This window comes from Balaenoptera acutorostrata, chromosome 6 (assembly GCF_949987535.1).
Source record: "Balaenoptera acutorostrata chromosome 6, mBalAcu1.1, whole genome shotgun sequence".
Lineage (NCBI taxonomy): Eukaryota > Metazoa > Chordata > Mammalia > Artiodactyla > Balaenopteridae > Balaenoptera > Balaenoptera acutorostrata.
The window spans coordinates 34,550,206-34,574,583 of NC_080069.1; positions in this window are offsets into that span (position 1 = coordinate 34,550,206).

Here is a 24,378-nt window from a genome sequence, read left to right on the forward strand (position 1 = left end):
ATCAGGCACCATCTCCAGGGTGACACGCAGCGTGCCTCTGGGTACTGGCAGGTCAAAAGAGACCTAGCTACCTCCCTGGCTCTTCCCTTACTCCACTTTTCTACATAAGGTGCTCTGCGTGTAGCGAACTGCTTAGATGAAAGACTGCCCTAGGACTCCTAGAGTCCTGTGCCTCTCCCCAAAGCCTGAAGTGTTACACACAAAACTGTGCTGTGGCGGAAGTTGCAACGCAAGCTGCCTTTCTCCTAGAGATACGGTGACTCCAGGTATGAGGTCCTAGAAGGACTGGGAAGCAGAGAGTTTTTCTCAGTACCGCCTAGACTAGGGCAACGAGGACGATTTCCATGGTATGCTGGACTTGCTAGGACCGTGTTCATGAAGCCGTTGGTGAGCTGGGGATATCTAGCTCGCCCAAGGAAGAGTGCAGCGTGTGACTCTTCACTCGACCTCCGCAGGGCCACCCTGAATGGCCTACGGGTCTGAGTGTGGCCCAGGAAGCCCAGCAAGCCCAGGGGAGCCTGGGGGTACTCAGGGTCCCTGTACGGAAACGAGTGCTGCCGCGAGGGGTCTACGAGTCCTGAAAAGCTTACTAGCGTTCAAGTAAAGCAGAAGAGTGACTAAGGCCTCCTGGAAGCTGTTGCATGCCTAGCCTGCTGCATGGCATATCAGGGTACTCCTTCGAAGCGAGGGCTCACATTGAGTTTCCCTTTCGCTATAAAACAGGACAGGATGAGCTCTGACTCAGAAACTGAAATACCCTGTCTCTTCGTGTAACCTCTTTTTCCCTCTCACAACCATGCCTGCAATGAGTATAAGCCTGACAACAGCAGTGTTTTAAAGGGAGCTTCAAGGCGTATAAGAGGAGATTTCAAGGTGGGAAAACAAGGCCAGTCCCATCAGGCACCATCTCCAGGTTGACACGCAGCGTAAGTGTCTCAGGGTACTGGCAGGTCAAAAGAGACCTAGCTACCTCCCTGGCTCTTCCCTTATTCAACTTTTCCACATAAGGTGCTCTGCGTGTAGCGAACTGCTTAGATGAAAGACTGCCCTAGGACTCCTAGGGTCCTGTGCCTCTCCCAAAAGCCTGAAGTGTTACACACAAAACTGTGCTGTAGTGGAGGTTGCAATGCAAGCTGCCTTTCTCTTGCGATACGGTGACTCCAGGTATGAGGTCCTAGAAGGACTTGGAAGCAGAGAGTTTTTCTCAGTACAGCTCAGACTAGGGTAACGAGGACGACTTCCATGGTATGCTGGACTTTCTAGAACCGTGTTCATGAAACCCTTCTGTAGCTGGGGATATCTAGCTCCCCAAATGAAGCGTGCAGCGTGTTACCCTTCACTCGGCCTACCCAGGGGCCCCCAGACGCGCCTACGGGTCTGACTGTGGCCCAGCAAGCCCAGGGAAGCCTTGGAGTACTCAGGTTCTTTGTACGGAAACGAGTGCTGCCGCGAGGGGTCTAGGAGTCCTGAAAACCTTACTGGCGTTCAACTAAACCAAGAGAACGACTAAGGCCTCATGGAAACTGTTGCACGCCCACCCCGCTACATGGCATATCAGGGCCCACCTTCGAAGTGGGGGCTCACTTTGAGTTTCCCTTTAGCTATAAAACAGGACAGGATGAGCTCTGACTCAGATACTGAAATACCCTGTCTCTTCGTGTAACCTCTTTTTCCCTCTCACAGCCATGCCTGCAATGAGTATAAGCCTGACAACAACAGTGTTTTTAAGGGAGCTTCAAGGCGCCCAAGAGGAGCTTTCAAGGTGGGAAAACAAGGCCAGTCCCATCAGGCACCATCTCCAGGGTGACACGCAGCGTGCCTCTGGGTACTGGCAGGTCAAAAGAGACCTAGCTACCTCCCTGGCTCTTCCCTTACTCCACTTTTCTACATAAGGTGCTCTGCGTGTAGCGAACTGCTTAGATGAAAGACTGCCCTAGGACTCCTAGAGTCCTGTGCCTCTCCCCAAAGCCTGAAGTGTTACACACAAAACTGTGCTGTGGCGGAAGTTGCAACGCAAGCTGCCTTTCTCCTAGAGATACGGTGACTCCAGGTATGAGGTCCTAGAAGGACTGGGAAGCAGAGAGTTTTTCTCAGTACCGCCTAGACTAGGGCAACGAGGACGATTTCCATGGTATGCTGGACTTGCTAGGACCGTGTTCATGAAGCCGTTGGTGAGCTGGGGATATCTAGCTCGCCCAAGGAAGAGTGCAGCGTGTGACTCTTCACTCGACCTCCGCAGGGCCACCCTGAATGGCCTACGGGTCTGAGTGTGGCCCAGCAAGCCCAGCAAGCCCAGGGGAGCCTGGGGGTACTCAGGGTCCCTGTACGGAAACGAGTGCTGCCGCGAGGGGTCTACGAGTCCTGAAAAGCTTCCTAGCGTTCAACTAAAGCAGAAGAGTGACTAAGGCCTCCTGGAAGCTGCTGCACGCCTACTCCGCTGCATGGCATATCAGGGCCCTCCTTCGAAGCTAGGCCTCACTTTGAGTTTCCCTTTAGCTAGAGAACAGGACAGGATGAGCGCTGAATCAGAAACTGGACTACGTGTTTCTTCGTGAAACCTCTTTTCCCCTCTCCCAGCCATGCCTGTCGTGAGTATAAGCCCGACACCAACAGTGTTTTTCAGTTAGCTTCTAGGCGCATGAAAGGGGCTTTCATGACGGGACAACAAGGCTAGCCCCATCAGGTCCTGTTTCCAGATTGACACGCAGCAGAAGTATCTGTGGTTTCTAAGAGGTCAAAAGAGACCTAGCTCCTCACTGGGTCCTTGGAGAATCAACTTTTCTATGCAGGGTGCTCTGCGTGTAGCCAACTGCCTAAATGAAAGAATTCCCTAGGTGTCCTGGGCTCCTGGGCATCTTCCGAAAGCCTGCGGCGTTACACCCGAAAGTGTGCTCTAGTTGCACTTGGACCACAAGCCGACTTTCTCCTAGAGGTTGGTTGACTTCAGCTAGGAGCCGGTAGAAGGAATTGTAAGCAAAGAGTTTTTCTCAGTACAGCTCGGACTAGTGTAAGCAGGCAGACTTGCATGGCCTGCTGCACCTACTACAACCGTGTTCCTGAGGCTGTTGGTGAGCTGAGGCAATCGAGCTCCCCCGAGGGAGCGTGCATCATGCTGCCCTTCACTCGGCACAGACACGGGTACTCCGAAGGGTCTACGTGTCTGAATGTTGATCTTCAACTCAGGAGAGCCTGGGGGTACTCAGTGTGCTTGTACGGAAACGGGTGCAGACGCAAGGAAGCAGGCGTCCTGAGAAGATTAGTACCGTTAAACTAATGCAGAAGTGCGACTAAGGCCTCATGGAAGCTGCGCACTCCTACCCTGCTGCATGGCATATCAGGGCCCTCCTTCGAAGCTAGGCCTCACTTTGAGATTCCCTTTAGCTAGAGAACAGGACAGGATGAACTCTGACCGAGAAACTGGGATACCCGGTTTCTTCGTAAAACCATTTTTTCCCTCTCACAGCCATGCCTGCCGTGAGCATAAGTCTGACAACCACAGTGTTTTTAAGGGAGCTTCAAGGCGCATAAGAGGAGCTTTCAAGGTGGGGAAACAAGGCCAGTCCCATCAGGCACCATCTCCAGGGTGACACGCAGTGTAAAAGTCCGTGGATTCTTGCAGCTCAGCAGAGACCTAGCTACCTCCCTGGCTGTTCCCTGATTCAACTTATCTACACAGGGGGCTCTGCTTTAACGAACTGCCTAGACGAAAGAGTGCCCTAGGACTCCTAGGGTCCTGTGCCTCTCCCTAAAGCCTGAAGTATTACACACAAAACTGTGCTGTAGAGGAAGTTGCAATGCAAGCCTCCTTTCTCCTTGAGATACGGTGACTTCAGGTATGAGGTCCTAGAAGGACTTGGAAGCAGAGAGTTTTTCTCAGTACAGCTCAGACTAGGGTAACGAGGACGACTTCCATGGTATGCTGGACTTGCTAGGACCGTGTTCATGAAGCCGTTGGTGAGCTGGGGATATCTAGCTCGCCCAAGGAAGAGTGCAGCGTGTGACTCTTCACTCGACCTCCGCAGGGCCACCCTGAATGGCCTACGGGTCTGAGGGTGGCCCAGGAAGCCCAGCAAGCCCAGGGGAGCCTGGGGGTACTCAGGGTCCCTGTACGGAAACGAGTGCTGCCGCGAGGGGTCTACGAGTCCTGAAAAGCTTACTAGCGTTCAAGTAAAGCAGAAGAGTGACTAAGGCCTCCTGGAAGCTGTTGCACGCCTAGCCCGCTGCATGGCATATCAGGGTACTCCTTCGAAGCGAGGGCTCACATTGAGTTTCCCTTTCGCTATAAAACAGGACAGGATGAGCTCTGACTCAGAAACTGAAATACCCTGTCTCTTCGTGTAACCTCTTTTTCCCTCTCACAACCATGCCTGCAATGAGTATAAGCCTGACAACAGCAGTGTTTTAAAGGGAGCTTCAAGGCGTATAAGAGGAGCTTTCAAGGTGGGAAAACAAGGCCAGTCCCATCAGGCACCATCTCCAGGTTGACACGCAGCGTAAGTGTCTCAGGGTACTGGCAGGTCAAAAGAGACCTAGCTACCTCCCTGGCTCTTCCCTTATTCAACTTTTCCACATAAGGTGCTCTGCGTGTAGCGAACTGCTTAGATGAAAGACTGCCCTAGGACTCCTAGGGTCCTGTGCCTCTCCCAAAAGCCTGAAGTGTTACACACAAAACTGTGCTGTAGTGGAGGTTGCAATGCAAGCTGCCTTTCTCTTGCGATACGGTGACTCCAGGTATGAGGTCCTAGAAGGACTTGGAAGCAGAGAGTTTTTCTCAGTACAGCTCAGACTAGGGTAACGAGGACGACTTCCATGGTATGCTGGACTTTCTAGAACCGTGTTCATGAAACCCTTCTGTAGCTGGGGATATCTAGCTCCCCAAATGAAGCGTGCAGCGTGTTACCCTTCACTCGGCCTACCCAGGGGCCCCCAGACGCGCCTACGGGTCTGACTGTGGCCCAGCAAGCCCAGGGAAGCCTTGGAGTACTCAGGTTCTTTGTACGGAAACGAGTGCTGCCGCGAGGGGTCTAGGAGTCCTGAAAACCTTACTGGCGTTCAACTAAACCAAGAGAACGACTAAGGCCTCATGGAAACTGTTGCACGCCCACCCCGCTACATGGCATATCAGGGCCCACCTTCGAAGTGGGGGCTCACTTTGAGTTTCCCTTTAGCTATAAAACAGGACAGGATGAGCTCTGACTCAGATACTGAAATACCCTGTCTCTTCGTGTAACCTCTTTTTCCCTCTCACAGCCATGCCTGCAATGAGTATAAGCCTGACAACAACAGTGTTTTTAAGGGAGCTTCAAGGCGCCCAAGAGGAGCTTTCAAGGTGGGAAAACAAGGCCAGTCCCATCAGGCACCATCTCCAGGGTGACACGCAGCGTGCCTCTGGGTACTGGCAGGTCAAAAGAGACCTAGCTACCTCCCTGGCTCTTCCCTTACTCCACTTTTCTACATAAGGTGCTCTGCGTGTAGCGAACTGCTTAGATGAAAGACTGCCCTAGGACTCCTAGAGTCCTGTGCCTCTCCCCAAAGCCTGAAGTGTTACACACAAAACTGTGCTGTGGCGGAAGTTGCAACGCAAGCTGCCTTTCTCCTAGAGATACGGTGACTCCAGGTATGAGGTCCTAGAAGGACTGGGAAGCAGAGAGTTTTTCTCAGTACCGCCTAGACTAGGGCAACGAGGACGATTTCCATGGTATGCTGGACTTGCTAGGACCGTGTTCATGAAGCCGTTGGTGAGCTGGGGATATCTAGCTCGCCCAAGGAAGAGTGCAGCGTGTGACTCTTCACTCGACCTCCGCAGGGCCACCCTGAATGGCCTACGGGTCTGAGTGTGGCCCAGGAAGCCCAGCAAGCCCAGGGGAGCCTGGGGGTACTCAGGGTCCCTGTACGGAAACGAGTGCTGCCGCGAGGGGTCTACGAGTCCTGAAAAGCTTACTAGCGTTCAAGTAAAGCAGAAGAGTGACTAAGGCCTCCTGGAAGCTGTTGCATGCCTAGCCTGCTGCATGGCATATCAGGGTACTCCTTCGAAGCGAGGGCTCACATTGAGTTTCCCTTTCGCTATAAAACAGGACAGGATGAGCTCTGACTCAGAAACTGAAATACCCTGTCTCTTCGTGTAACCTCTTTTTCCCTCTCACAACCATGCCTGCAATGAGTATAAGCCTGACAACAGCAGTGTTTTAAAGGGAGCTTCAAGGCGTATAAGAGGAGATTTCAAGGTGGGAAAACAAGGCCAGTCCCATCAGGCACCATCTCCAGGTTGACACGCAGCGTAAGTGTCTCAGGGTACTGGCAGGTCAAAAGAGACCTAGCTACCTCCCTGGCTCTTCCCTTATTCAACTTTTCCACATAAGGTGCTCTGCGTGTAGCGAACTGCTTAGATGAAAGACTGCCCTAGGACTCCTAGGGTCCTGTGCCTCTCCCAAAAGCCTGAAGTGTTACACACAAAACTGTGCTGTAGTGGAGGTTGCAATGCAAGCTGCCTTTCTCTTGCGATACGGTGACTCCAGGTATGAGGTCCTAGAAGGACTTGGAAGCAGAGAGTTTTTCTCAGTACAGCTCAGACTAGGGTAACGAGGACGACTTCCATGGTATGCTGGACTTTCTAGAACCGTGTTCATGAAACCCTTCTGTAGCTGGGGATATCTAGCTCCCCAAATGAAGCGTGCAGCGTGTTACCCTTCACTCGGCCTACCCAGGGGCCCCCAGACGCGCCTACGGGTCTGACTGTGGCCCAGCAAGCCCAGGGAAGCCTTGGAGTACTCAGGTTCTTTGTACGGAAACGAGTGCTGCCGCGAGGGGTCTAGGAGTCCTGAAAACCTTACTGGCGTTCAACTAAACCAAGAGAACGACTAAGGCCTCATGGAAACTGTTGCACGCCCACCCCGCTACATGGCATATCAGGGCCCACCTTCGAAGTGGGGGCTCACTTTGAGTTTCCCTTTAGCTATAAAACAGGACAGGATGAGCTCTGACTCAGATACTGAAATACCCTGTCTCTTCGTGTAACCTCTTTTTCCCTCTCACAGCCATGCCTGCAATGAGTATAAGCCTGACAACAACAGTGTTTTTAAGGGAGCTTCAAGGCGCCCAAGAGGAGCTTTCAAGGTGGGAAAACAAGGCCAGTCCCATCAGGCACCATCTCCAGGGTGACACGCAGCGTGCCTCTGGGTACTGGCAGGTCAAAAGAGACCTAGCTACCTCCCTGGCTCTTCCCTTACTCCACTTTTCTACATAAGGTGCTCTGCGTGTAGCGAACTGCTTAGATGAAAGACTGCCCTAGGACTCCTAGAGTCCTGTGCCTCTCCCCAAAGCCTGAAGTGTTACACACAAAACTGTGCTGTGGCGGAAGTTGCAACGCAAGCTGCCTTTCTCCTAGAGATACGGTGACTCCAGGTATGAGGTCCTAGAAGGACTGGGAAGCAGAGAGTTTTTCTCAGTACCGCCTAGACTAGGGCAACGAGGACGATTTCCATGGTATGCTGGACTTGCTAGGACCGTGTTCATGAAGCCGTTGGTGAGCTGGGGATATCTAGCTCGCCCAAGGAAGAGTGCAGCGTGTGACTCTTCACTCGACCTCCGCAGGGCCACCCTGAATGGCCTACGGGTCTGAGTGTGGCCCAGCAAGCCCAGCAAGCCCAGGGGAGCCTGGGGGTACTCAGGGTCCCTGTACGGAAACGAGTGCTGCCGCGAGGGGTCTACGAGTCCTGAAAAGCTTCCTAGCGTTCAACTAAAGCAGAAGAGTGACTAAGGCCTCCTGGAAGCTGCTGCACGCCTACTCCGCTGCATGGCATATCAGGGCCCTCCTTCGAAGCTAGGCCTCACTTTGAGTTTCCCTTTAGCTAGAGAACAGGACAGGATGAGCGCTGAATCAGAAACTGGACTACGTGTTTCTTCGTGAAACCTCTTTTCCCCTCTCCCAGCCATGCCTGTCGTGAGTATAAGCCCGACACCAACAGTGTTTTTCAGTTAGCTTCTAGGCGCATGAAAGGGGCTTTCATGACGGGACAACAAGGCTAGCCCCATCAGGTCCTGTTTCCAGATTGACACGCAGCAGAAGTATCTGTGGTTTCTAAGAGGTCAAAAGAGACCTAGCTCCTCACTGGGTCCTTGGAGAATCAACTTTTCTATGCAGGGTGCTCTGCGTGTAGCCAACTGCCTAAATGAAAGAATTCCCTAGGTGTCCTGGGCTCCTGGGCATCTTCCGAAAGCCTGCGGCGTTACACCCGAAAGTGTGCTCTAGTTGCACTTGGACCACAAGCCGACTTTCTCCTAGAGGTTGGTTGACTTCAGCTAGGAGCCGGTAGAAGGAATTGTAAGCAAAGAGTTTTTCTCAGTACAGCTCGGACTAGTGTAAGCAGGCAGACTTGCATGGCCTGCTGCACCTACTACAACCGTGTTCCTGAGGCTGTTGGTGAGCTGAGGCAATCGAGCTCCCCCGAGGGAGCGTGCATCATGCTGCCCTTCACTCGGCACAGACACGGGTACTCCGAAGGGTCTACGTGTCTGAATGTTGATCTTCAACTCAGGAGAGCCTGGGGGTACTCAGTGTGCTTGTACGGAAACGGGTGCAGACGCAAGGAAGCAGGCGTCCTGAGAAGATTAGTACCGTTAAACTAATGCAGAAGTGCGACTAAGGCCTCATGGAAGCTGCGCACTCCTACCCTGCTGCATGGCATATCAGGGCCCTCCTTCGAAGCTAGGCCTCACTTTGAGATTCCCTTTAGCTAGAGAACAGGACAGGATGAACTCTGACCGAGAAACTGGGATACCCGGTTTCTTCGTAAAACCATTTTTTCCCTCTCACAGCCATGCCTGCCGTGAGCATAAGTCTGACAACCACAGTGTTTTTAAGGGAGCTTCAAGGCGCATAAGAGGAGCTTTCAAGGTGGGGAAACAAGGCCAGTCCCATCAGGCACCATCTCCAGGGTGACACGCAGTGTAAAAGTCCGTGGATTCTTGCAGCTCAGCAGAGACCTAGCTACCTCCCTGGCTGTTCCCTGATTCAACTTATCTACACAGGGGGCTCTGCTTTAACGAACTGCCTAGACGAAAGAGTGCCCTAGGACTCCTAGGGTCCTGTGCCTCTCCCTAAAGCCTGAAGTATTACACACAAAACTGTGCTGTAGAGGAAGTTGCAATGCAAGCCTCCTTTCTCCTTGAGATACGGTGACTTCAGGTATGAGGTCCTAGAAGGACTTGGAAGCAGAGAGTTTTTCTCAGTACAGCTCAGACTAGGGTAACGAGGACGACTTCCATGGTATGCTGGACTTGCTAGGACCGTGTTCATGAAGCCGTTGGTGAGCTGGGGATATCTAGCTCGCCCAAGGAAGAGTGCAGCGTGTGACTCTTCACTCGACCTCCGCAGGGCCACCCTGAATGGCCTACGGGTCTGAGGGTGGCCCAGGAAGCCCAGCAAGCCCAGGGGAGCCTGGGGGTACTCAGGGTCCCTGTACGGAAACGAGTGCTGCCGCGAGGGGTCTACGAGTCCTGAAAAGCTTACTAGCGTTCAAGTAAAGCAGAAGAGTGACTAAGGCCTCCTGGAAGCTGTTGCACGCCTAGCCCGCTGCATGGCATATCAGGGTACTCCTTCGAAGCGAGGGCTCACATTGAGTTTCCCTTTCGCTATAAAACAGGACAGGATGAGCTCTGACTCAGAAACTGAAATACCCTGTCTCTTCGTGTAACCTCTTTTTCCCTCTCACAACCATGCCTGCAATGAGTATAAGCCTGACAACAGCAGTGTTTTAAAGGGAGCTTCAAGGCGTATAAGAGGAGCTTTCAAGGTGGGAAAACAAGGCCAGTCCCATCAGGCACCATCTCCAGGTTGACACGCAGCGTAAGTGTCTCAGGGTACTGGCAGGTCAAAAGAGACCTAGCTACCTCCCTGGCTCTTCCCTTATTCAACTTTTCCACATAAGGTGCTCTGCGTGTAGCGAACTGCTTAGATGAAAGACTGCCCTAGGACTCCTAGGGTCCTGTGCCTCTCCCAAAAGCCTGAAGTGTTACACACAAAACTGTGCTGTAGTGGAGGTTGCAATGCAAGCTGCCTTTCTCTTGCGATACGGTGACTCCAGGTATGAGGTCCTAGAAGGACTTGGAAGCAGAGAGTTTTTCTCAGTACAGCTCAGACTAGGGTAACGAGGACGACTTCCATGGTATGCTGGACTTTCTAGAACCGTGTTCATGAAACCCTTCTGTAGCTGGGGATATCTAGCTCCCCAAATGAAGCGTGCAGCGTGTTACCCTTCACTCGGCCTACCCAGGGGCCCCCAGACGCGCCTACGGGTCTGACTGTGGCCCAGCAAGCCCAGGGAAGCCTTGGAGTACTCAGGTTCTTTGTACGGAAACGAGTGCTGCCGCGAGGGGTCTAGGAGTCCTGAAAACCTTACTGGCGTTCAACTAAACCAAGAGAACGACTAAGGCCTCATGGAAACTGTTGCACGCCCACCCCGCTACATGGCATATCAGGGCCCACCTTCGAAGTGGGGGCTCACTTTGAGTTTCCCTTTAGCTATAAAACAGGACAGGATGAGCTCTGACTCAGATACTGAAATACCCTGTCTCTTCGTGTAACCTCTTTTTCCCTCTCACAGCCATGCCTGCAATGAGTATAAGCCTGACAACAACAGTGTTTTTAAGGGAGCTTCAAGGCGCCCAAGAGGAGCTTTCAAGGTGGGAAAACAAGGCCAGTCCCATCAGGCACCATCTCCAGGGTGACACGCAGCGTGCCTCTGGGTACTGGCAGGTCAAAAGAGACCTAGCTACCTCCCTGGCTCTTCCCTTACTCCACTTTTCTACATAAGGTGCTCTGCGTGTAGCGAACTGCTTAGATGAAAGACTGCCCTAGGACTCCTAGAGTCCTGTGCCTCTCCCCAAAGCCTGAAGTGTTACACACAAAACTGTGCTGTGGCGGAAGTTGCAACGCAAGCTGCCTTTCTCCTAGAGATACGGTGACTCCAGGTATGAGGTCCTAGAAGGACTGGGAAGCAGAGAGTTTTTCTCAGTACCGCCTAGACTAGGGCAACGAGGACGATTTCCATGGTATGCTGGACTTGCTAGGACCGTGTTCATGAAGCCGTTGGTGAGCTGGGGATATCTAGCTCGCCCAAGGAAGAGTGCAGCGTGTGACTCTTCACTCGACCTCCGCAGGGCCACCCTGAATGGCCTACGGGTCTGAGTGTGGCCCAGCAAGCCCAGCAAGCCCAGGGGAGCCTGGGGGTACTCAGGGTCCCTGTACGGAAACGAGTGCTGCCGCGAGGGGTCTACGAGTCCTGAAAAGCTTACTAGCGTTCAACTAAAGCAGAAGAGTGACTAAGGCCTCCTGGAAGCTGCTGCACGCCTACTCCGCTGCATGGCATATCAGGGCCCTCCTTCGAAGCTAGGCCTCACTTTGAGTTTCCCTTTAGCTAGAGAACAGGACAGGATGAGCGCTGAATCAGAAACTGGACTACGTGTTTCTTCGTGAAACCTCTTTTCCCCTCTCCCAGCCATGCCTGTCGTGAGTATAAGCCCGACACCAACAGTGTTTTTCAGTTAGCTTCTAGGTGCATGAAAGGGGCTTTCATGACGGGACAACAAGGCTAGCCCCATCAGGTCCTGTTTCCAGATTGACACGCAGCAGAAGTATCTGTGGTTTCTAAGAGGTCAAAAGAGACCTAGCTCCTCACTGGGTCCTTGGAGAATCAACTTTTCTATGCAGGGTGCTCTGCGTGTAGCCAACTGCCTAAATGAAAGAATTCCCTAGGTGTCCTGGGCTCCTGGGCATCTTCCGAAAGCCTGCGGCGTTACACCCGAAAGTGTGCTCTAGTTGCACTTGGACCACAAGCCGACTTTCTCCTAGAGGTTGGTTGACTTCAGCTAGGAGCCGGTAGAAGGAATTGTAAGCAAAGAGTTTTTCTCAGTACAGCTCGGACTAGTGTAAGCAGGCAGACTTGCATGGCCTGCTGCACCTACTACAACCGTGTTCCTGAGGCTGTTGGTGAGCTGAGGCAATCGAGCTCCCCCGAGGGAGCGTGCATCATGCTGCCCTTCACTCGGCACAGACACGGGTACTCCGAAGGGTCTACGTGTCTGAATGTTGATCTTCAACTCAGGAGAGCCTGGGGGTACTCAGTGTGCTTGTACGGAAACGGGTGCAGACGCAAGGAAGCAGGCGTCCTGAGAAGATTAGTACCGTTAAACTAATGCAGAAGTGCGACTAAGGCCTCATGGAAGCTGCGCACTCCTACCCTGCTGCATGGCATATCAGGGCCCTCCTTCGAAGCTAGGCCTCACTTTGAGATTCCCTTTAGCTAGAGAACAGGACAGGATGAACTCTGACCGAGAAACTGGGATACCCGGTTTCTTCGTAAAACCATTTTTTCCCTCTCACAGCCATGCCTGCCGTGAGCATAAGTCTGACAACCACAGTGTTTTTAAGGGAGCTTCAAGGCGCATAAGAGGAGCTTTCAAGGTGGGGAAACAAGGCCAGTCCCATCAGGCACCATCTCCAGGGTGACACGCAGTGTAAAAGTCCGTGGATTCTTGCAGCTCAGCAGAGACCTAGCTACCTCCCTGGCTGTTCCCTGATTCAACTTATCTACACAGGGGGCTCTGCTTTAACGAACTGCCTAGACGAAAGAGTGCCCTAGGACTCCTAGGGTCCTGTGCCTCTCCCTAAAGCCTGAAGTATTACACACAAAACTGTGCTGTAGAGGAAGTTGCAATGCAAGCCTCCTTTCTCCTTGAGATACGGTGACTTCAGGTATGAGGTCCTAGAAGGACTTGGAAGCAGAGAGTTTTCCTCAGTACAGCTCAGACTAGGGCAACGAGGACGACTTCCATGGTATGCTGAACTTTCTACTACCGTGTTCATGAAACCTTTCGATAGCTGGGGATATCTAGCTCCCCCAAGGAAGAGTGCAGCGTGTTCCCCTTCACTAGGTCTAGCCAGTGGCCCCCTGACGGGCCGACGGGCCTGATGGTGGCCCAGCAAGCCCAGGGAAACCTTGGAGTACTCAGTGTCCTTATACGGAAAGGAGTGCTCCGCGAGGGGTCTAGGAGTCCTGAAAAGCTTCCTAGCGTTCAAGTAAAGCAGAAGAGTGACTAAGGCCTCCTGGAAGCTGTTGCACGCCTAGCCCGCTGCATGGCATATCAGGGTCCTCCTTCGAAGCGAGGGCTCACCTTGAGTTTCCCTTTCGCTATAAAACAGGACAGGATGAGCTCTGACTCAGAAACTGAAATACCCTGTCTCTTCGTGTAACCTCTTTTTCCCTCTCACAACCATGCCTGCAATGAGTATAAGCCTGACAACAGCAGTGTTTTAAAGGGAGCTTCAAGGCGTATAAGAGGAGCTTTCAAGGTGGGAAAACAAGGCCAGTCCCATCAGGCACCATCTCCAGGTTGACACGCAGCGTAAGTGTCTCAGGGTACTGGCAGGTCAAAAGAGACCTAGCTACCTCCCTGGCTCTTCCCTTATTCAACTTTTCCACATAAGGTGCTCTGCGTGTAGCGAACTGCTTAGATGAAAGACTGCCCTAGGACTCCTAGGGTCCTGTGCCTCTCCCAAAAGCCTGAAGTGTTACACACAAAACTGTGCTGTAGTGGAGGTTGCAATGCAAGCTGCCTTTCTCTTGCGATACGGTGACTCCAGGTATGAGGTCCTAGAAGGACTTGGAAGCAGAGAGTTTTTCTCAGTACAGCTCAGACTAGGGTAACGAGGACGACTTCCATGGTATGCTGGACTTTCTAGAACCGTGTTCATGAAACCCTTCTGTAGCTGGGGATATCTAGCTCCCCAAATGAAGCGTGCAGCGTGTTACCCTTCACTCGGCCTACCCAGGGGCCCCCAGACGCGCCTACGGGTCTGACTGTGGCCCAGCAAGCCCAGGGAAGCCTTGGAGTACTCAGGTTCTTTGTACGGAAACGAGTGCTGCCGCGAGGGGTCTAGGAGTCCTGAAAACCTTACTGGCGTTCAACTAAACCAAGAGAACGACTAAGGCCTCATGGAAACTGTTGCACGCCCACCCCGCTACATGGCATATCAGGGCCCACCTTCGAAGTGGGGGCTCACTTTGAGTTTCCCTTTAGCTATAAAACAGGACAGGATGAGCTCTGACTCAGATACTGAAATACCCTGTCTCTTCGTGTAACCTCTTTTTCCCTCTCACAGCCATGCCTGCAATGAGTATAAGCCTGACAACAACAGTGTTTTTAAGGGAGCTTCAAGGCGTATAAGAGGAGCTTTCAAGGTGGGAAAACAAGGCCAGTCCCATCAGGCACCATCTCCAGGGTGACACGCAGCGTGCCTCTGGGTACTGGCAGGTCAAAAGAGACCTAGCTACCTCCCTGGCTCTTCCCTTACTCCACTTTTCTACATAAGGTGCTCTGCGTGTAGCGAACTGCTTAGATGAAAGACTGCCCTAGGACTCCTAGAGTCCTGTGCCTCTCCCCAAAGCCTGAAGTGTTACACACAAAACTGTGCTGTGGCGGAAGTTGCAACGCAAGCTGCCTTTCTCCTAGAGATACGGTGACTCCAGGTATGAGGTCCTAGAAGGACTGGGAAGCAGAGAGTTTTTCTCAGTACCGCCTAGACTAGGGCAACGAGGACGATTTCCATGGTATGCTGGACTTGCTAGGACCGTGTTCATGAAGCCGTTGGTGAGCTGGGGATATCTAGCTCGCCCAAGGAAGAGTGCAGCGTGTGACTCTTCACTCGACCTCCGCAGGGCCACCCTGAATGGCCTACGGGTCTGAGTGTGGCCCAGGAAGCCCAGCAAGCCCAGGGGAGCCTGGGGGTACTCAGGGTCCCTGTACGGAAACGAGTGCTGCCGCGAGGGGTCTACGAGTCCTGAAAAGCTTACTAGCGTTCAAGTAAAGCAGAAGAGTGACTAAGGCCTCCTGGAAGCTGTTGCATGCCTAGCCCGCTGCATGGCATATCAGGGTACTCCTTCGAAGCGAGGGCTCACATTGAGTTTCCCTTTCGCTATAAAACAGGACAGGATGAGCTCTGACTCAGAAACTGAAATACCCTGTCTCTTCGTGTAACCTCTTTTTCCCTCTCACAACCATGCCTGCAATGAGTATAAGCCTGACAACAGCAGTGTTTTAAAGGGAGCTTCAAGGCGTATAAGAGGAGCTTTCAAGGTGGGAAAACAAGGCCAGTCCCATCAGGCACCATCTCCAGGTTGACACGCAGCGTAAGTGTCTCAGGGTACTGGCAGGTCAAAAGAGACCTAGCTACCTCCCTGGCTCTTCCCTTATTCAACTTTTCCACATAAGGTGCTCTGCGTGTAGCGAACTGCTTAGATGAAAGACTGCCCTAGGACTCCTAGGGTCCTGTGCCTCTCCCAAAAGCCTGAAGTGTTACACACAAAACTGTGCTGTAGTGGAGGTTGCAATGCAAGCTGCCTTTCTCTTGCGATACGGTGACTCCAGGTATGAGGTCCTAGAAGGACTTGGAAGCAGAGAGTTTTTCTCAGTACAGCTCAGACTAGGGTAACGAGGACGACTTCCATGGTATGCTGGACTTTCTAGAACCGTGTTCATGAAACCCTTCTGTAGCTGGGGATATCTAGCTCCCCAAATGAAGCGTGCAGCGTGTTACCCTTCACTCGGCCTACCCAGGGGCCCCCAGACGCGCCTACGGGTCTGACTGTGGCCCAGCAAGCCCAGGGAAGCCTTGGAGTACTCAGGTTCTTTGTACGGAAACGAGTGCTGCCGCGAGGGGTCTAGGAGTCCTGAAAACCTTACTGGCGTTCAACTAAACCAAGAGAACGACTAAGGCCTCATGGAAACTGTTGCACGCCCACCCCGCTACATGGCATATCAGGGCCCACCTTCGAAGTGGGGGCTCACTTTGAGTTTCCCTTTAGCTATAAAACAGGACAGGATGAGCTCTGACTCAGATACTGAAATACCCTGTCTCTTCGTGTAACCTCTTTTTCCCTCTCACAGCCATGCCTGCAATGAGTATAAGCCTGACAACAACAGTGTTTTTAAGGGAGCTTCAAGGCGCCCAAGAGGAGCTTTCAAGGTGGGAAAACAAGGCCAGTCCCATCAGGCACCATCTCCAGGGTGACACGCAGCGTGCCTCTGGGTACTGGCAGGTCAAAAGAGACCTAGCTACCTCCCTGGCTCTTCCCTTACTCCACTTTTCTACATAAGGTGCTCTGCGTGTAGCGAACTGCTTAGATGAAAGACTGCCCTAGGACTCCTAGAGTCCTGTGCCTCTCCCCAAAGCCTGAAGTGTTACACACAAAACTGTGCTGTGGCGGAAGTTGCAACGCAAGCTGCCTTTCTCCTAGAGATACGGTGACTCCAGGTATGAGGTCCTAGAAGGACTGGGAAGCAGAGAGTTTTTCTCAGTACCGCCTAGACTAGGGCAACGAGGACGATTTCCATGGTATGCTGGACTTGCTAGGACCGTGTTCATGAAGCCGTTGGTGAGCTGGGGATATCTAGCTCGCCCAAGGAAGAGTGCAGCGTGTGACTCTTCACTCGACCTCCGCAGGGCCACCCTGAATGGCCTACGGGTCTGAGTGTGGCCCAGCAAGCCCAGCAAGCCCAGGGGAGCCTGGGGGTACTCAGGGTCCCTGTACGGAAACGAGTGCTGCCGCGAGGGGTCTACGAGTCCTGAAAAGCTTACTAGCGTTCAACTAAAGCAGAAGAGTGACTAAGGCCTCCTGGAAGCTGCTGCACGCCTACTCCGCTGCATGGCATATCAGGGCCCTCCTTCGAAGCTAGGCCTCACTTTGAGTTTCCCTTTAGCTAGAGAACAGGACAGGATGAGCGCTGAATCAGAAACTGGACTACGTGTTTCTTCGTGAAACCTCTTTTCCCCTCTCCCAGCCATGCCTGTCGTGAGTATAAGCCCGACACCAACAGTGTTTTTCAGTTAGCTTCTAGGCGCATGAAAGGGGCTTTCATGACGGGACAACAAGGCTAGCCCCATCAGGTCCTGTTTCCAGATTGACACGCAGCAGAAGTATCTGTGGTTTCTAAGAGGTCAAAAGAGACCTAGCTCCTCACTGGGTCCTTGGAGAATCAACTTTTCTATGCAGGGTGCTCTGCGTGTAGCCAACTGCCTAAATGAAAGAATTCCCTAGGTGTCCTGGGCTCCTGGGCATCTTCCGAAAGCCTGCGGCGTTACACCCGAAAGTGTGCTCTAGTTGCACTTGGACCACAAGCCGACTTTCTCCTAGAGGTTGGTTGACTTCAGCTAGGAGCCGGTAGAAGGAATTGTAAGCAAAGAGTTTTTCTCAGTACAGCTCGGACTAGTGTAAGCAGGCAGACTTGCATGGCCTGCTGCACCTACTACAACCGTGTTCCTGAGGCTGTTGGTGAGCTGAGGCAATCGAGCTCCCCCGAGGGAGCGTGCATCATGCTGCCCTTCACTCGGCACAGACACGGGTACTCCGAAGGGTCTACGTGTCTGAATGTTGATCTTCAACTCAGGAGAGCCTGGGGGTACTCAGTGTGCTTGTACGGAAACGGGTGCAGACGCAAGGAAGCAGGCGTCCTGAGAAGATTAGTACCGTTAAACTAATGCAGAAGTGCGACTAAGGCCTCATGGAAGCTGCGCACTCCTACCCTGCTGCATGGCATATCAGGGCCCTCCTTCGAAGCTAGGCCTCACTTTGAGATTCCCTTTAGCTAGAGAACAGGACAGGATGAACTCTGACCGAGAAACTGGGATACCCGGTTTCTTCGTAAAACCATTTTTTCCCTCTCACAGCCATGCCTGCCGTGAGCATAAGTCTGACAACCACAGTGTTTTTAAGGGAGCTTCAAGGCGCATAAGAGGAGCTTTCAAGGTGGGGAAACAAGGCCAGTCCCATCAGGCACCATCTCCAGGGTGACACGCAGTGTAAAAGTCCGTGGATTCTTGCAGCTCAGCAGAGACCTAGCTACCTCCCTGGCTGTTCCCTGATTCAACTTATCTACACAGGGGGCTCTGCTTTAACGAACTGCCTAGACGAAAGAGTGCCCTAGGACTCCTAGGGTCCTGTGCCTCTCCCTAAAGCCTGAAGTATTACACACAAAACTGTGCTGTAGAGGAAGTTGCAATGCAAGCCTCCTTTCTCCTTGAGATACGGTGACTTCAGGTATGAGGTCCTAGAAGGACTTGGAAGCAGAGAGTTTTTCTCAGTACAGCTCAGACTAGGGTAACGAGGACGACTTCCATGGTATGCTGGACTTGCTAGGACCGTGTTCATGAAGCCGTTGGTGAGCTGGGGATATCTAGCTCGCCCAAGGAAGAGTGCAGCGTGTGACTCTTCACTCGACCTCCGCAGGGCCACCCTGAATGGCCTACGGGTCTGAGGGTGGCCCAGGAAGCCCAGCAAGCCCAGGGGAGCCTGGGGGTACTCAGGGTCCCTGTACGGAAACGAGTGCTGCCGCGAGGGGTCTACGAGTCCTGAAAAGCTTACTAGCGTTCAAGTAAAGCAGAAGAGTGACTAAGGCCTCCTGGAAGCTGTTGCATGCCTAGCCCGCTGCATGGCATATCAGGGTACTCCTTCGAAGCGAGGGCTCACATTGAGTTTCCCTTTCGCTATAAAACAGGACAGGATGAGCTCTGACTCAGAAACTGAAATACCCTGTCTCTTCGTGTAACCTCTTTTTCCCTCTCACAACCATGCCTGCAATGAGTATAAGCCTGACAACAGCAGTGTTTTAAAGGGAGCTTCAAGGCGTATAAGAGGAGCTTTCAAGGTGGGAAAACAAGGCCAGTCCCATCAGGCACCATCTCCAGGTTGACACGCAGCGTAAGTGTCTCAGGGTACTGGCAGGTCAAAAGAGACCTAGCTACCTCCCTGGCTCTTCCCTTATTCAACTTTTCCACATAAGGTGCTCTGCGTGTAGCGAACTGCTTAGATGAAAGACTGCCCTAGGACTCCTAGGGTCCTGTGCCTCTCCCAAAAGCCTGAAGTGTTACACACAAAACTGTGCTGTAGTGGAGGTTGCAATGCAAGCTGCCTTTCTCTTGCGATACGGTGACTCCAGGTATGAGGTCCTAGAAGGACTTGGAAGCAGAGAGATTTTCTCAGTACAGCTCAGACTAGGGTAACGAGGACGACTTCCATGGTATGCTGGACTTTCTAGAACCGTGTTCATGAAACCCTTCTGTAGCTGGGGATATCTAGCTCCCCAAATGAAGCGTGCAGCGTGTTACCCTTCACTCGGCCTACCCAGGGGCCCCCAGACGCGCCTACGGGTCTGACTGTGGCCCAGCAAGCCCAGGGAAGCCTTGGAGTACTCAGGTTCTTTGTACGGAAACGAGTGCTGCCGCGAGGGGTCTAGGAGTCCTGAAAACCTTACTGGCGTTCAACTAAACCAAGAGAACGACTAAGGCCTCATGGAAACTGTTGCACGCCCACCCCGCTACATGGCATATCAGGGCCCACCTTCGAAGTGGGGGCTCACTTTGAGTTTCCCTTTAGCTATAAAACAGGACAGGATGAGCTCTGACTCAGATACTGAAATACCCTGTCTCTTCGTGTAACCTCTTTTTCCCTCTCACAGCCATGCCTGCAATGAGTATAAGCCTGACAACAACAGTGTTTTTAAGGGAGCTTCAAGGCGCCCAAGAGGAGCTTTCAAGGTGGGAAAACAAGGCCAGTCCCATCAGGCACCATCTCCAGGGTGACACGCAGCGTGCCTCTGGGTACTGGCAGGTCAAAAGAGACCTAGCTACCTCCCTGGCTCTTCCCTTACTCCACTTTTCTACATAAGGTGCTCTGCGTGTAGCGAACTGCTTAGATGAAAGACTGCCCTAGGACTCCTAGAGTCCTGTGCCTCTCCCCAAAGCCTGAAGTGTTACACACAAAACTGTGCTGTGGCGGAAGTTGCAACGCAAGCTGCCTTTCTCCTAGAGATACGGTGACTCCAGGTATGAGGTCCTAGAAGGACTGGGAAGCAGAGAGTTTTTCTCAGTACCGCCTAGACTAGGGCAACGAGGACGATTTCCATGGTATGCTGGACTTGCTAGGACCGTGTTCATGAAGCCGTTGGTGAGCTGGGGATATCTAGCTCGCCCAAGGAAGAGTGCAGCGTGTGACTCTTCACTCGACCTCCGCAGGGCCACCCTGAATGGCCTACGGGTCTGAGTGTGGCCCAGCAAGCCCAGCAAGCCCAGGGGAGCCTGGGGGTACTCAGGGTCCCTGTACGGAAACGAGTGCTGCCGCGAGGGGTCTACGAGTCCTGAAAAGCTTACTAGCGTTCAACTAAAGCAGAAGAGTGACTAAGGCCTCCTGGAAGCTGCTGCACGCCTACTCCGCTGCATGGCATATCAGGGCCCTCCTTCGAAGCTAGGCCTCACTTTGAGTTTCCCTTTAGCTAGAGAACAGGACAGGATGAGCGCTGAATCAGAAACTGGACTACGTGTTTCTTCGTGAAACCTCTTTTCCCCTCTCCCAGCCATGCCTGTCGTGAGTATAAGCCCGACACCAACAGTGTTTTTCAGTTAGCTTCTAGGTGCATGAAAGGGGCTTTCATGACGGGACAACAAGGCTAGCCCCATCAGGTCCTGTTTCCAGATTGACACGCAGCAGAAGTATCTGTGGTTTCTAAGAGGTCAAAAGAGACCTAGCTCCTCACTGGGTCCTTGGAGAATCAACTTTTCTATGCAGGGTGCTCTGCGTGTAGCCAACTGCCTAAATGAAAGAATTCCCTAGGTGTCCTGGGCTCCTGGGCATCTTCCGAAAGCCTGCGGCGTTACACCCGAAAGTGTGCTCTAGTTGCACTTGGACCACAAGCCGACTTTCTCCTAGAGGTTGGTTGACTTCAGCTAGGAGCCGGTAGAAGGAATTGTAAGCAAAGAGTTTTTCTCAGTACAGCTCGGACTAGTGTAAGCAGGCAGACTTGCATGGCCTGCTGCACCTACTACAACCGTGTTCCTGAGGCTGTTGGTGAGCTGAGGCAATCGAGCTCCCCCGAGGGAGCGTGCATCATGCTGCCCTTCACTCGGCACAGACACGGGTACTCCGAAGGGTCTACGTGTCTGAATGTTGATCTTCAACTCAGGAGAGCCTGGGGGTACTCAGTGTGCTTGTACGGAAACGGGTGCAGACGCAAGGAAGCAGGCGTCCTGAGAAGATTAGTACCGTTAAACTAATGCAGAAGTGCGACTAAGGCCTCATGGAAGCTGCGCACTCCTACCCTGCTGCATGGCATATCAGGGCCCTCCTTCGAAGCTAGGCCTCACTTTGAGATTCCCTTTAGCTAGAGAACAGGACAGGATGAACTCTGACCGAGAAACTGGGATACCCGGTTTCTTCGTAAAACCATTTTTTCCCTCTCACAGCCATGCCTGCCGTGAGCATAAGTCTGACAACCACAGTGTTTTTAAGGGAGCTTCAAGGCGCATAAGAGGAGCTTTCAAGGTGGGGAAACAAGGCCAGTCCCATCAGGCACCATCTCCAGGGTGACACGCAGTGTAAAAGTCCGTGGATTCTTGCAGCTCAGCAGAGACCTAGCTACCTCCCTGGCTGTTCCCTGATTCAACTTATCTACACAGGGGGCTCTGCTTTAACGAACTGCCTAGACGAAAGAGTGCCCTAGGACTCCTAGGGTCCTGTGCCTCTCCCTAAAGCCTGAAGTATTACACACAAAACTGTGCTGTAGAGGAAGTTGCAATGCAAGCCTCCTTTCTCCTTGAGATACGGTGACTTCAGGTATGAGGTCCTAGAAGGACTTGGAAGCAGAGAGTTTTCCTCAGTACAGCTCAGACTAGGGCAACGAGGACGACTTCCATGGTATGCTGAACTTTCTACTACCGTGTTCATGAAACCTTTCGATAGCTGGGGATATCTAGCTCCCCCAAGGAAGAGTGCAGCGTGTTCCCCTTCACTAGGTCTAGCCAGTGGCCCCCTGACGGGCCGACGGGCCTGATGGTGGCCCAGCAAGCCCAGGGAAACCTTGGAGTACTCAGTGTCCTTATACGGAAAGGAGTGCTCCGCGAGGGGTCTAGGAGTCCTGAAAAGCTTCCTAGCGTTCAAGTAAAGCAGAAGAGTGACTAAGGCCTCCTGGAAGCTGTTGCACGCCTAGCCCGCTGCATGGCATATCAGGGTCCTCCTTCGAAGCGAGGGCTCACCTTGAGTTTCCCTTTCGCTATAAAACAGGACAGGATGAGCTCTGACTCAGAAACTGAAATACCCTGTCTCTTCGTGTAACCTCTTTTTCCCTCTCACAACCATGCCTGCAATGAGTATAAGCCTGACAACAGCAGTGTTTTAAAGGGAGCTTCAAGGCGTATAAGAGGAGCTTTCAAGGTGGGAAAACAAGGCCAGTCCCATCAGGCACCATCTCCAGGGTGACACGCAGCGTGCCTCTGGGTACTGGCAGGTCAAAAGAGACCTAGCTACCTCCCTGGCTCTTCCCTTACTCCACTTTTCTACATAAGGTGCTCTGCGTGTAGCGAACTGCTTAGATGAAAGACTGCCCTAGGACTCCTAGAGTCCTGTGCCTCTCCCCAAAGCCTGAAGTGTTACACACAAAACTGTGCTGTGGCGGAAGTTGCAACGCAAGCTGCCTTTCTCCTAGAGATACGGTGACTCCAGGTATGAGGTCCTAGAAGGACTGGGAAGCAGAGAGTTTTTCTCAGTACCGCCTAGACTAGGGCAACGAGGACGATTTCCATGGTATGCTGGACTTGCTAGGACCGTGTTCATGAAGCCGTTGGTGAGCTGGGGATATCTAGCTCGCCCAAGGAAGAGTGCAGCGTGTGACTCTTCACTCGACCTCCGCAGGGCCACCCTGAATGGCCTACGGGTCTGAGTGTGGCCCAGCAAGCCCAGCAAGCCCAGGGGAGCCTGGGGGTACTCAGGGTCCCTGTACGGAAACGAGTGCTGCCGCGAGGGGTCTACGAGTCCTGAAAAGCTTACTAGCGTTCAACTAAAGCAGAAGAGTGACTAAGGCCTCCTGGAAGCTGCTGCACGCCTACTCCGCTGCATGGCATATCAGGGCCCTCCTTCGAAGCTAGGCCTCACTTTGAGTTTCCCTTTAGCTAGAGAACAGGACAGGATGAGCGCTGAATCAGAAACTGGACTACGTGTTTCTTCGTGAAACCTCTTTTCCCCTCTCCCAGCCATGCCTGTCGTGAGTATAAGCCCGACACCAACAGTGTTTTTCAGTTAGCTTCTAGGCGCATGAAAGGGGCTTTCATGACGGGACAACAAGGCTAGCCCCATCAGGTCCTGTTTCCAGATTGACACGCAGCAGAAGTATCTGTGGTTTCTAAGAGGTCAAAAGAGACCTAGCTCCTCACTGGGTCCTTGGAGAATCAACTTTTCTATGCAGGGTGCTCTGCGTGTAGCCAACTGCCTAAATGAAAGAATTCCCTAGGTGTCCTGGGCTCCTGGGCATCTTCCGAAAGCCTGCGGCGTTACACCCGAAAGTGTGCTCTAGTTGCACTTGGACCACAAGCCGACTTTCTCCTAGAGGTTGGTTGACTTCAGCTAGGAGCCGGTAGAAGGAATTGTAAGCAAAGAGTTTTTCTCAGTACAGCTCGGACTAGTGTAAGCAGGCAGACTTGCATGGCCTGCTGCACCTACTACAACCGTGTTCCTGAGGCTGTTGGTGAGCTGAGGCAATCGAGCTCCCCCGAGGGAGCGTGCATCATGCTGCCCTTCACTCGGCACAGACACGGGTACTCCGAAGGGTCTACGTGTCTGAATGTTGATCTTCAACTCAGGAGAGCCTGGGGGTACTCAGTGTGCTTGTACGGAAACGGGTGCAGACGCAAGGAAGCAGGCGTCCTGAGAAGATTAGTACCGTTAAACTAATGCAGAAGTGCGACTAAGGCCTCATGGAAGCTGCGCACTCCTACCCTGCTGCATGGCATATCAGGGCCCTCCTTCGAAGCTAGGCCTCACTTTGAGATTCCCTTTAGCTAGAGAACAGGACAGGATGAACTCTGACCGAGAAACTGGGATACCCGGTTTCTTCGTAAAACCATTTTATCCCTCTCACAGCCATGCCTGCCGTGAGCATAAGTCTGACAACCACAGTGTTTTTAAGGGAGCTTCAAGGCGCATAAGAGGAGCTTTCAAGGTGGGGAAACAAGGCCAGTCCCATCAGGCACCATCTCCAGGGTGACACGCAGTGTAAAAGTCCGTGGATTCTTGCAGCTCAGCAGAGACCTAGCTACCTCCCTGGCTGTTCCCTGATTCAACTTATCTACACAGGGGGCTCTGCTTTAACGAACTGCCTAGACGAAAGAGTGCCCTAGGACTCCTAGGGTCCTGTGCCTCTCCCTAAAGCCTGAAGTATTACACACAAAACTGTGCTGTAGAGGAAGTTGCAATGCAAGCCTCCTTTCTCCTTGAGATACGGTGACTTCAGGTATGAGGTCCTAGAAGGACTTGGAAGCAGAGAGTTTTCCTCAGTACAGCT